Here is a 13,824-nt window from a genome sequence, read left to right on the forward strand (position 1 = left end):
AACAAGTAATCCTCACTGATAACTATGGGAGTGAGGCTTGCAGGATTTGACCCTGAGCATATAACTACAGAGCTGGAATCTTTACACTTAGGGCAAAATTTACGACTCCCCCCAACAAAAAGTCAGTCGATGACTAAGTGGAAGGAAGGTGCAGTATATGCCATGCTGGATCATTAAACTCTGCTTGTTCTGTTTCCCTGAGTGCTTTTGTTTCTCTTCCTGATGTTTCCCATCCTATTTCATTGCAGAGTGTACCCATGTCAGCCCCACATCTGGAAGATGAGTTGGTGGAGCTTTGTTTTTCCTACATATATTAGTGATTACCTTGCTTCAATAAATGCTGGCCTCTTTAACAATAAGTGCTGTTTAAAAGGGGCATCTGTTTTCCTCGGCGAGGGCAGGACAATGAGTCTAACTCACCCCTAGTGTAGCTACACTGAATTCAGTATATATTATCATAATGCCCTTACCTGTGTGTATATATGTTAGAGTCAACATGGTTTTTGTAAAGGGAAATTACGCCTCACCAATCTGCAAGAATTCTTTGAGGGTGTCAACAAGCATGTGGACAAGGGGGATCCAGTGGATATAGTGTACTTAAATTTTCAGAAAGCCTTTGACAAGGTCCCTCACCAAAGGCTCTTAAGCAAAGTAAGCTGTCATGGGATAAGAGGGAAGGTCCTCTCATGGATTGGTAATTTATTAAAAGACAGGAAACAAGGGGTAGGAATAAATGGTCAGTTTTCAGAATGGAGAGTGGTAAATAGTGGTGTCCACCTGGGGTCTATACTGGGCCCAGTCCTATTTAACATATTCATAAATGACCTGGAAAAAGGGGTAAACAGTGAGGTGGTAAAATTTGCAGATGATACAAAACTACTCAAGATAGTTAAGTCCCAGGCAGACTGCGAAGAGCTACAAAAGGATCTCTCAAAACTGGGTGGCTGGGCAACAAAATGGCAGATGAAATTCAGTGTTGATAAATGCAAAGTAATGCACATTGGAAAACATAATCCCAACTATACATATAAAATGATGCGGGCTAAAGTAGCTGTTACCACTCAAGAAAGAGATCTTGGAGTCATTGTGGATAGTTCTCTGAAAACATCCACTCAATGTGCAGTGGTAGTCAAAAAGGTGAACAGAATATTGGGAATCATTAAAAAAGGGATAGATAATAAGACAGAAAATATCATATTGTCTCTATATAAATCCACAGTATGCCCACATCTTGAATGCTACTTGCATATGTGGTCGCCCCATCTCAAAAAAGATATATTGGAATTGGAAAAGGTTCAGAAAAGTTCAACAAAAATTATTAGGGTTATGGAACAGCTTCCGTACGAAGAGAGATTAATAAGACTGGGACTTTTCAGCTTGGAAAAGAGATGACTAAGGGGGGATATGATAGCGATCTATAAAATCATGACTGGTGTGGATAAAGTAAATAAGCAAGTGTTATTTACTCCTTCTTATAACACAAGAACTAGGGATTACCAAATGAAATTAATAGGCAGCAGGTTTAAAACAAATAAAAGGAAGTATTTCTTCACACAACACACAGTCAACCTGTGGAACTCTTTGCCAGAGGATGTTGTGAAGGCCAAGACTATAACAGGGTTCAAAAAAGAACTAGATAGATCCATGGAGGATAGGTTCATCAATCGCTATTAGCCAGGATGGGCTGGGATGGTGTCCCTAGCCTCTGTTTGCCAGAAGCTGGGCATGAGCAACAGGGAATGGATCACTTGATGATTACCTGTTCTGTTAATTTCCTCTGGGGCACCTGGAATTGGCCACCGTTGGAAGACAGGATACTGGGCTAGGTGGACCTTTGGTCTGATCCAGTGTGGCTTGTTCTTATGTTCTCACTTCTGTGCTCTTCTGCACACTTCCTAATTTCAGCCTGAGCTGTGAGCACAAGTACCAAAATACTACAAGCACAGCTGTGGTCACTGGTTTTAGGCCACTATACACCAAAAGTACTGGAAATCACGGAATAAAGGCTATTCCCTTAAGACTTCCATATGAAAATGCCCTGGGTATATTTGAACAAACAGCATTAGGCTATTTAGTCAAACCTTTTGGTGTTTGCCCATTACTATTTAATTTACAATAAGTATGTAGTAACTCACTGAATACCATGGTAACTAATGAAAATGCTATTGCATCACTTTGTGGTCAGGCTCTCAATAATTTCATGGGGAAGCAGTAATTAACTTCTTTTACCACTGACTCAGCACATGTTAAAGTTTCCCTCCCGCATTCTTTGTGATGATTGACCCGCACCTTCTCACCACCAGATATCTGATTTTTTTAATAGTTAGTATCAAACTGACAAAAGCAGCAGCTAACATACGCTGCGTTTCGGATATCTTATTCCTGAAAACCTCCAAGTAAGATCTAATACAGTACCTAGTAGATATCCACTCTTGATCACAAAAGATAGGGCAGATGTCACTCTTCATCAGAGGTTTCCCAGATGTGAAAAAGAGCTCTGTGTAAGTTCAAAAGCTTGTCTTTCCCATCAACAGAAGTTGGTCCAATCAGAGATATTATCTCAGCCACCTTGTCTCTCTAGTCTTCATCAAAACATTCCAGCCTCTGGTGGGCCCTACCTTATAGTCATTGTATATGATGAAAAGTAGCATTTTTAATGTTATCTGTCACTTGAGTAATTTGGAGTGCATGATCTATGGACTGTCAAAGGAAAATCTGTTATTTGGTTCCTCCTTGGGCAGGATTCTGCCCATACCGCTATTTGAAGGTTACTTTTTAAGTAACAGCATTCAAAATACAACAGTGACGCAAGTATACTTTACCCATAAAAGGATTGCAGACATGCCCATCACTATGTTTGATCTTTTTAACAGTGGTGCCCACTTGTGAACCAATCTATCATCTATTGTACCCGAAAATCATTACTACCTAAAAAAAAAAGAATATGAATATGTAATTGGAACACCACCACAAAACCTCTCCAGAACATAGTCATCTCTACCTGGCCTGGGATAACACATTTTCTGTTATTTATCTCTTTATCAAGCTAAACTTCCCTGTTGGTCTGTCTGCATCCATCTGTTGTCTCTTGTTTTATACTTAGATTGTAAGCTCTTTGGGGCAGAGACTATGTTTTTTTGTTCTACGTTTGTACAGCACCTAGCATAGTGAGGTCCTGGTGCATGACTAGAGCTCCTAGGTGCTACAATAATACAAATAATAATAAGGAGAAGAGGAGCCAGGCTTATAGCCTTGAAGAGGTGACTCCTCAAGCCCAATCATTTCTGGTTTTGCCAATGCTGAGAAAAGAGAGATCAAAGGAAACATCACATCATTATAGGACCCTGGGCCTAGAAAAGGGAGGGGGGTGAGTGAGTTGCCCTAGGCTGCCCAGAGCGTCATGCTGGCAAGGAAACACACAGACAGACAGCGTGCTGCAAGGACAGTCAGTTTCTCCCAGCCGGAGATGGTAGTTAGCTGAGCTGTGGGGAACTTACAAAAGCAAGCAAGGAAAGATCAAAGTGTAGGACCCATGGATAAAGGCCTTTTATTGCTTTTACCCTTTGCTCTATGTGCTTTGTACCTCTGGGGGAATGAATAAAGAATGATTTGGTTGGAAGATTTTGAGTCCCTTTAACCACCTCACTGGTCACAGGTCCTTGGAGTGAACAGACTCACACATAACAAATGCAGCTGGGTTACCATGGTTGGGAAACAGGGATTGCAGCCCAGCCACCCAGTCCCAGAGCTGTTGGACTGCATGCTTCTGCCCAGAGGCAGGTACAGGGAGCCAGGCCTGTCCCATAAGAGGTGGTCTTAAGAAGGACTATATGGGGGTCTAAAGTGCAGTTCGTCCTGTAACTGTGACATTTGGTATTTAGCATCACCTCTTGAAAAATTTAGCAGCCAGGAAAGAGGTGTTGTGTTTTATTGTAGACCCGCTCTACATAGCTGGGAGTGGTTCTCATGTCACTGTAGTTAATCTGCCCCCCCGAGAGGCAGTAGCAGGCAGCTGCTATTTGCATATGTGCAACACAAGCATGTCTTTCTGAAAGTTTAGTCCGTCTGAGCACAGCTGTGCTTAATAGCAAAGAAAGCATTCAAAATGTAAACAAGACAGGAGACGTGAATTTCTATGTATGTAAAAAGCAAGGGTGAGCCAGCTGTGACAGAATAAGAAGTCACCAGTTTCTAAAACCAAACTCAGCCCTTTTTTAAGTTTCTGAATTGTGTGGATTGGAAATTGATCAAACTTTGCAGCTTGGTTCTACCTTCATAATAGGTCAAACCCAAACCCTGGAAATTATCAAAATTCAGTCAGCGAATCATGTCTTCATTTAACTACGAGGCCAAATGGAACAACCGCAAGTAAAAAAAGTACCAACAAAATAATCATCTACAACTACACCCTTCCTAAAAGGAACTGCTGTCACGGCACGCATTCACCACTGTTCTTAAACCTGTATGCATTGCACTGGGCCTGGACACCCACAAACGTTGGAGAAGTACAGATCCAAATCTAAAATTACGCAGCTCTGATTTATCTTTGGCATCAATATGTTTATTATTTTGCTTCCATTGTCTATCTAGGACTGGAACCAAGATTAGCTAAATGAAATGAGGAAAGAAGACTATGTAGTTTTTCTGGCTAGGATTGACTATGGCAGTGAAGGTAATCTCAAGAGAGATTTTCTTCTCATGTGATTCCCAGTCAAATGTGTCATAGAGGTAGATGCTCCTCTGAATTCCTGACTGTAATTCTCAGTAAGCAAGAAATGAACTACACACATTCATTGATGAGAAAAGAGGTCCCTAGTTTGTTTAGTATGACAGGGTAGGTCTCTTGGCAGATGAATGCAGCACTGTGGTTTACCAGACCCCAAATAAACCTGGCCCTCAGTGTCTGAATACCAAACTGTTTGCACACTTCCACCTAGTTAGCCAAGGGCTATTTAAGCCTTACAGAGATAGGCTTAAGGCAAAACCTGGATCTAAACTCACCCCAGGTGAGCCGGATCTAGATTGAGAAATTCTAATTCTTTTCATGTACTGGAAATGTTATTTCTGGAGAAGCCTTTAGTATTTTTTTAAATCCAGACACTTTTTACCCTCTGATTTTAATTCTTCGAACTGCCCCACCCTGCTCTGCACTCTGATGTCTTGCTTCATGCACACAAGACGTGCTTGTACTGCACATATGCAAATAGCAGCTGCCTGCTACTGCCTCTCGGGGAGGCGGATCAACTACAGTGACATGAGAACCACTCCCAGCTATGTAGAGCGGGTCTACAATAAAACACGACACCTCTTGCCTGGCTGCTAAATTTTTCAAGAGGCGATGCTAAATACCAAATGTCACAGTTACAGGACAAACTGCACTTTAGACCCCCATATAGTCCCTCTTAAGACCACCTCTTATGGGACAGATTATTATTCTTTACACTTCCTGGCCCAGCTATGCTTACTGCTAAGTGGCAGAGAGAATCCAGGCACATCTAACCCCTTTCCTTCTATTGGCAAGTTGATGGGATTCTGTTTCTCCAGTCCTGATGCTGGACCCTTCCCCCTGACATTAGTTTGGGCTCAACAATAGTTTTAAAGAAAATAAATGTGGAAACACAAGAAAACCAAAATGTAACATATGCTCAGGGCTAAAAAGAAAAGCCAAAAGCGGAAGTGAAAATATCAAAGAAAAAGACTCCAGTTAAAAACTGGAAATATTAGAAAAGAAGGATTGTACTTTCACTTGATACAGGTCAAGGAAGACACTAAATACTTATTCCCCTTTCTTTTAATGCAGAGCTACTAGAGGTTTTGTTTTACCACATGGCTGTCACAGAGAGACTCGAAGATATCGGAGTTATTGATCCAGGGTTGCCTTCCTCACTCTCTTCTCTTGCTATTGAGAAGAAGAGGGATATGTTATAGTCATCTTTGTAGTGGATTATATTTTCCGTATATACCTCTGTTTGCCAGAGTGGGTTGAATTATTGGTTAATCAGACTAATTTATCCCACTTTTTCTACTCATGAATTGATCATAGCTCCAATTCCCACTGTCTCTTGCAGACAAAAGGATGCCAACGACAACATCCAAATTCATCCTGATTTCTAGGAGTTAATCATGAGAATTCACCAAACAGCTTATACACATACACCTCAACTGATGGGCTGTTCATAAACTGTTGTCTTTGCAAATACCCTTGTTTGTTTATTTTCCCCAATGGTATGTAGCGGGTCGCCTAATTCACATGCTATTGTTTCTGCTCTCTGATTGAATGGCTGAAACTTTTAAAACAGGAGTATAATGTATGAAGCATATTAGCTAATGAGCAGCTGCTAATGCATCTTTGTTATGAGTTACCAGATGAATAATAATTTGTGTTAAAATTTACAATATGCTTAGAATTCATAAATAGACTGGCAATCGAAATCCTAAAATAAACATGACCCCAGAACACCAGCAGAGACCTCTAATCATGAATATAGTCATGAATCACTTTCTTCTATTATTAAACCAGTGCTGCTGCTTACTAATTTGTCTCACCTCTGCAAGGTTACTTTGAAAAAAAAATTAAGATTTTAATTGACTAGAACACATAATACAAACTCCATAGGCAACTAACCATGGACATTTGACGAAAGCTTAATCCAAGAATTTGACGTAACAAGGGCAAATAATATGGGTTAGCTGGTGTTTAGAAATGGGACACTTAATTTTTTTAAACATTATAAGGAGGCAGCGTTGCTTAGAATGGAAGACTGAGGGCTTGTCTACACTTACAGGGCTGCAATGGTGCAGCTGTAGTGTTTAGTGAAGATGCTACCTACACCGACGGGCAAGCTTCCCTGAGAGGTGGTAGCTATGTCAACGGGAGAAGCCCTCCCATCAACATAGTGCTGTTTATACTGGGGATTAGGTTGATATAACTATGTTGCTTAAGGGTGTAAATTTCCACATCCCTGAGTGCATAGTTACACCAGCATACGTTAGTAGTGTAGACCAAGCCTGGGAATCAGGAGACCTGGGTTTCTCTTCCTAACAATGTCTTGCCACCTCTTAGAGGTGTTGTGAACCTACTTATCTGTCTTGGTAATTCTATTATGCACATTCACATGGCATCTGGGTATTAATTAAAGCATGTGAAATGCTTTGAGCTCCTTGAAAGGAAGGCACTTTTAAAACGGTGTATGTGATGCTTTTAAAAAAACTAGTATGGATTCCCCAAACCATCCAGATTTCTCAGGGTGGTAGGGTTTATTTTTGTACACTCTCCTCTAAGGAATATTTTGAAAGAAATGTTTATATGGTGAGTTAAGGCAGGATTCATTTTTCTAAGAAGCATCCAGTTTAAAATTAAGAAGGACTTCCCAGAATTTTGGTTGCTGGTTCCCGAGTGGAAATGTTTGAAGCTGTTGCTAGCATATTTATGGTGTTTAATATTCCATCCCAGAAAACATTTCTAATTTACTATGACTCAGTATTTTTCTTTTTTTTTTTTTTGCAACAGAAAAACAATAAAACTTCTGTTTCTCATCGAATTTTGGCAGAGAATGACACTGCAGGCTGGCTTTGGCAGAACCACAGTCTGAGAAAAGGTCACTCTTTTGGCAGAAAGTTGTTGAATTTGGACATCATCTAGGTTTGCCCAGGCCTTTGGAAGCCACTGTCTTCAGGTGAAGAACTCATGTGAAAGTGCTTATTCTACAAGTTACTCTTTATTAGTGTCAACCAAAATAATCACTTCCTGTGAGGGACACTCAGCATGAGGTAATCCCAAGGACAATGTTCCACTGTATTATTAGGCTGGGCTGTTTACCAGCTCCACAGATATTTCTTTAAAGGGGACAGTAATTGTATTGCACAACAAATTCTGACTTCATAAAGAGGACTGTTTGTTCCTGAGTTTGTAAACAGGGGGAGAGCTGTATAGGGAAGGTATGTCAGATGGGTGCTGTATATATTAAAAAAAAAAACACCCTAAAAAAATTCAGGAAACCCAAGAGATAAGAAGGCACATGATGCTCCTAGCCTGGGGTGCCATTTGGTCTAGGGCTGGCCCTGACTGAAGCCAATGGAGCTCTGACAGTTCACACCAGCTGAGGCTCTGCCCCTGTATTTATGCAGTGTGGCTAATTCAGGACTACTATAAAAACCTTAACCTTGACATAACCTGAGAACGGGTCAGATTTTCAAAAATGCCTGCATGACTCAGGAGCCTAAAGTCCATTTTCAAAAGTAACAGGCACCGTGGAGTCTACCTGTCATTGCGAGCCAGTGGGATTTAAGGTCATGAATACTTAAATTGCTTCTGAAAATTTTACCCTTGATGTCAATGGGTATTGGACAGCTACATTCCTTTGAGGTACATTTCAAAGGTGTTTTAATATATTTCCAATTTTCCTCTCTTTGAAGGCTCTATATAGATAGAAGAATGCAAAGATAACCCCAATACATTTAAGGACTTTGAAACATTTAGTAACATTTTTTTCTGTAAAATATGTGTGTACACAATATATTTACAGAGGTGTGCTACAATGGTTTTATTGGAAGCCAGTGTAGCTCATGGAGAGGGGAATGGGCCGGAACACAGGAGATCAATTCTATTCTTGGCTTTACCATCAGGGAGGTGACTTGTCCATGGTCACTCTGCCTGTCTCCCACTCTGTAAAATGGGAGAATTATATGTACTCCTCTTTGTAAAATGCTTCTGAGACCACCAGATGCAAAGTGCTCCGTAAGCACAAGCTTGCATAGTGAGTGGACATTTTGGCGGGAGGACTTGTATAGTTCATACAGTGCCTCATGAATAATGTGACCCTTCATCAAACCCTTTATATCACACCATATTACTATGCATTTTCTCTCTCTCAAAAAGTGCGTGGTTACATTCACACACTCCTTCTACTGAGGATTTTTAGGCAAAAGAAAGGTAAAGTACTAACAAATGCACTCTAGCACTATTCATACCAAATAGCTCTTTAGAGTTGCTTAGAAAGAATGAAGTTGTTTTGAGCTGTTTAGGTGGTGTAATGAGCCCATCTACTTGATCAGCGGAGCACTAGCCAACTAAACAAAATAAACAGAATAAGGTCCATATGAACAACAGCTCAGACACATATGATCCATATCATGATATGGTGGAAGTGGATTCCATAAGACAATATTAAATAGATTCTTTGCAGAGTATTATAGTTTAGTTCAGTAACTGAAAAGTCAATGATTTCACAGTGTATGCACATAAGTTATATGGGCATCTGGATGACCTGCTGTTTTCCTATTGGATTGACCTGGGTAGGACAAGCTAATGCTAATATAATGTCACAACTAATGTTCTAGGAAGCCCCTGTGTTTTTATTAGTCTGAGAACAGAGCGTGTAGAAGTGCATGTTGAGAGCTGCTAGGGTGCAGGGCAATTCCCATGGAAGTCAAGGGGAACCTCTCCATTTACAGTTTAGACTCCAGCCTTACAGATTAGGCTCCTAGTTTGTTCTCTCCATTTTTTGAGTTTGTTTTGTGTGCTTTATAGAAGTTGAACATTGGAGGAGACCCCAAGTCAGTGCTTCCTGATTCTTCTTCACACAACGGGTAAAGTGATCCTCTGGCTAGGACTTACGAGGAGAGGCTGAGGGAACTAGGATTATTTAGTCTACAGAAGAGAAGAGTGAGAGGAGATTTGATAGCAGCCGTCAACTACCTGAAGGGGGGTTCCAAAGAGGATGGAGCTAGGTTGTTCTCAGTAGTGGCAGATGACAGAACAAGGAGCACTGGTCTCAAGTTGCAGTGGGAGAGGTCTAGGTTGGATATCAGGAAAAACTATTTCACTAGGAGGGTGGTGAAGCACTGGAATGGGTTACCTAGGGAGGTGGTGGAATCTCCATCTTTAGAGGTTTTTAAGGCCCACTTTGACAAAGCCCTGGCTGGGATGATTTAGTGGGTGTTGGTCCTGCTTTGAGCAGGGGATGGGACTAGATGACCTCCTGAGGTCTCTTCCAAACCTAATATTCTATGATTCTATGATTTCTTGGGATTGTTTAAAAGGTGCCTGATTTAGTCTCAGAGGAATCACAGTGGATCACATCCACAAGAGAGGAAATTCAGAAAGTTGCCAAAAAACCCAGTCCCAGCCATTATTGGTGTAGCAGGGGACTTTTCTGATGAAAATGAACAGCATTTTCAGCTTTGTGCTGAACATCTGGAGTGGTATTTTATGTCTCATGGAGTTACTCAAAGAAAAAGACAGTGGCCCCTGAAGTCAACAGCAAAATTCCCATTTATTTTAGTGGGACCAGGACATTATACTGCAGGGGAGAGGAAACATTCACCTCTCCCAATACAGGACCAAACGACACTCTCATTTCCAGCAGTGCAAATGTGGAGTAGCCCCACTGAAACTAGCAAAATGACTCCAGATTTGCACTGATGTGACTCCAAACAGAATTTGCCAGACAGAGTCCAGACGGCCTAGTCAGATGGAAATCTGAGTTAAAAATGGGTTTAGGACATAAAATTAACTTTATTGTAGAATACTACCAGCTATGTTTTCGCTATTGCTTAACAAGGGGAACACTGTCTGAATACCTGGGAAAATTAAAGAAAGAGACTTGTCATTCTGGGCCATTTCTAGATGTTTTCTGACAGGCTTTTCTGTGGTTTGTCCTGAGCTAGCAGACCTGAGCACTTGTACAACCCCTCCGCTCCTTCAGAGGAGCCTTGGCTTTGGAGAAGGACCACAGAGCTGAAGTGACAAAGGGAAGTTTCTAAAGTGTTTAGAAGTAAACAGTTTAAAAACCAGTGATTAGAACAGCATGGTCCCAGTTTGGAGGAGAAAGGGAGCCAATGCAAGATGTGTGTCCTTGGAAACAGAACAGTGGTTTGTGCTCCTGTTAAAGGCTAGGTGGATTGGAAGTGAGGATGCTGCGAGCTTGCTGAAGAGCATGCCCTTTACACTGGACCCCACAGCAGGGATCAAACAGAAAGCCATTAGGCAGTGCTAAAAACCTCACTGAAGAACATGAGGAATTGGAAAAGGCAGCACCGGAACTGCTGGTTAGCACCGAGAAAATAATACATTGGGCAGTTGTGTGGGCCTGCACGCTATGGATGCAGTTTCTCAAATTGCATATGGACTGTCTCAAACACAATTTGGTAACAGTGCACTTAGAGCCAATACTATGCGCCAGATTGGCCCTGACCCTTCTGAGTGCTACTGGGGAAGGCGGGGAATGGAAAGTGGGGAATGGGACAAGGAGCCTTACTCCCCCTCCCCTCCAAAAAGGGTCAGGGACAACTACCGTCTCTGTGCTCAGGACTGTTCAAGGTCTGTTCCCTATGCTTTCCCCATCCCAAGAGTCATGAGGGGCACAAAAAAGAGGGCAGGTAGGTACAGGGCCATGGCTGAACCACAGCCAACAGCAGAAAGGGCAGGCTGTGCATTCCCACTGTGCACCAGGGAAGGGATAGTACTTTCTAAGGCACAACCCCATCCTGCACTCACCCAGGGGTTCGCCAACATTCCCGCACCTAGGGATGTGCCTAATGGCACCTTTTACCCAGTGTGCACAAGACAGAGACTTCAGCTTTGGGAAAAATTAAGGTAAAAGCAGAATGTTGTGTTAAACAACACAGTTCAAATCTGATTTTGACAAAGGGGTCAATTCCATCAGTGTTGGAGCCATTATAGGTTAAATCACCTTTGTCTGCATTGATTCCAAGTATAGAAAGTATCCAATATCCAGGCAACATCATGTGTACAGTACATTGATGTGTTTGGGCCTGGATTGGGTCTGATACAAAGTGTGCAGGCTCATCTGCCTGTACCAGTGATAGGATGGCACAATTTTGCAAGACGAGACCAATATTAGTTAACAACGCATTTAGGGAGACCAAGAATTCACTGAGATGTTCAACGGTGTTAGAAACTCTGAGCTCAAATTACAATACCTGTTAGCCTGTAACACAGGATCAACAGGAACTGGTTTAGTCATCTCACCTAAAAAAACCATCTCTTGGTGTGATGTTACACCCTATATTCTTCATTAGAAATATTGTTATGATATGAATATGGCATAACTAAGATACATTTTATGCAAGATGGGTCATATGAGGTATCATTGGAAAGGTTATGATCTACTGAATGTGTTTACCCAATTTGTATGCATGATTTATTTCTGTATCTGAAGTTAGGAATATTGACTATGTAACAATTATAGCTGTGTGTGTCCTTGGGGGAACCCCCACCAGACAGTAGCCAATCAACCTGAATGAGACATTTAAGAAGGACAATAGAACTTTGGAGATACTAATCTCCTGAGAAGCTTCCTGGGATGTTGCTTTGACACTGCAGGGTCATCTGATGATGTCACCTGGTACATAGTACCACCTTGGACACTGCTGGTATTTTTCCACTGGAAACAAAGGGTTCCCGCCTTATGCAAATTCTATTTAAGGCTGGGGAGTAAATCAATCAAGACTCGTCTTCATTGCCTCCCGGTCCAAGAAGGAAGATTGCTAAAAAACACCGAAAGAGAAAGGCAGGGGTGAAGTCCAGGCTGAGACAGGGGTCCAGTCTGTAAAGAGAAATAACTGGAACTCTCAGCTACAGAAACTCTTCAACTTGCCTAAAACATTTAGGGTGAGAAATTACAATTTGTAACCTGTTTCATGAGTGTATTAAGCTTTGTTTGTGTGTTTTGTTTTATTTTCTTGGTAATCTGCTTTGTTTTGTTTGCTATCCTTTATAATCACTTAAAATTTACCTTCTGTAGTTAATAAACTTATTTCTTGTTTATTTCAAAACCCAGTTTGTGCAATTCATATCTGGGGATCTTTCTATACAGCGCAAGACAGTATTATTTTGGGTTTATACCCCAAAGGAAGTGTGCATGTGAATGCTGGGCACTCCCTGAGCTGATTCCCCCCAAACAGATCTAATCTAAGTGTCTCTGTGTCCATCTGCAGCTGGGTGTGGCCTTACCTGTGTGGTTGCTAGAGAAGGCTTGAGGGCCTGGCACAGCTAGGACAGGGTGAAGAAACCCAGGCTGGTGGAATGGGTGGAACCAGTGGGACCGCAGCACATCAGGTGGCATCCCGATGAGGGCGGGGGGGGGAGGATGAACACATCACACTTGGGTTTTTCATTTTTCCCAAAAACAAAAAACTGGGCTCAGACAGAAAAGCCTGGGTCTAGTGTCATGAAATTCCATGAGTTTCCACACAGATTGTAGACCACAAGCCTCTTGTTAAAATTCTTGGACTGGCAGTGGGTAGAGCAGCTGAACTAGCTACCAGATTACAGAGCTGGGCTCTGAATGAAGCGTCTCGTCCAAGAGATCTTGGGTGCATGCTATCTATACACCAAAGAAGCACTGTTGAACTATCATCCCCAGCGGCTATCAAAAGTGAAAAATCCACAACCTGATTTTTCAGAAAATCCTGGTTGGAAACCACTCTCCCTATTGACGATGAAATAAATGGCAGCAGATTGTATATGGTGGGGTATCCTTAGGACTACATAAATATCCCTGCAAGCCCGATATCTGCCAGAATTACAGGGAAACCACCCTGAAATAGTTAAGTCACTGTGCATCACAACGTATGTGCCATGAAATGCCTGCCATTCTATCTTGCCATCCACAGAGAAGATTCCAATCTAATTTGCAGAGAAAAAACAAGCAAGTGTTTATTATAACAGCTGATGATAATGGTTCTAAATATTATGACCTCTAGCATAGAAGTAACTGAGAAATTTGTTTTCTGCATGTTCACGCTCTTTAGATGTCAGATCAGACATCAGTCTTCATGTTGCGGGTCAAGTACTCTCCT

This window comes from Lepidochelys kempii, chromosome 11 (assembly GCF_965140265.1).
Source record: "Lepidochelys kempii isolate rLepKem1 chromosome 11, rLepKem1.hap2, whole genome shotgun sequence".
Lineage (NCBI taxonomy): Eukaryota > Metazoa > Chordata > Testudines > Cheloniidae > Lepidochelys > Lepidochelys kempii.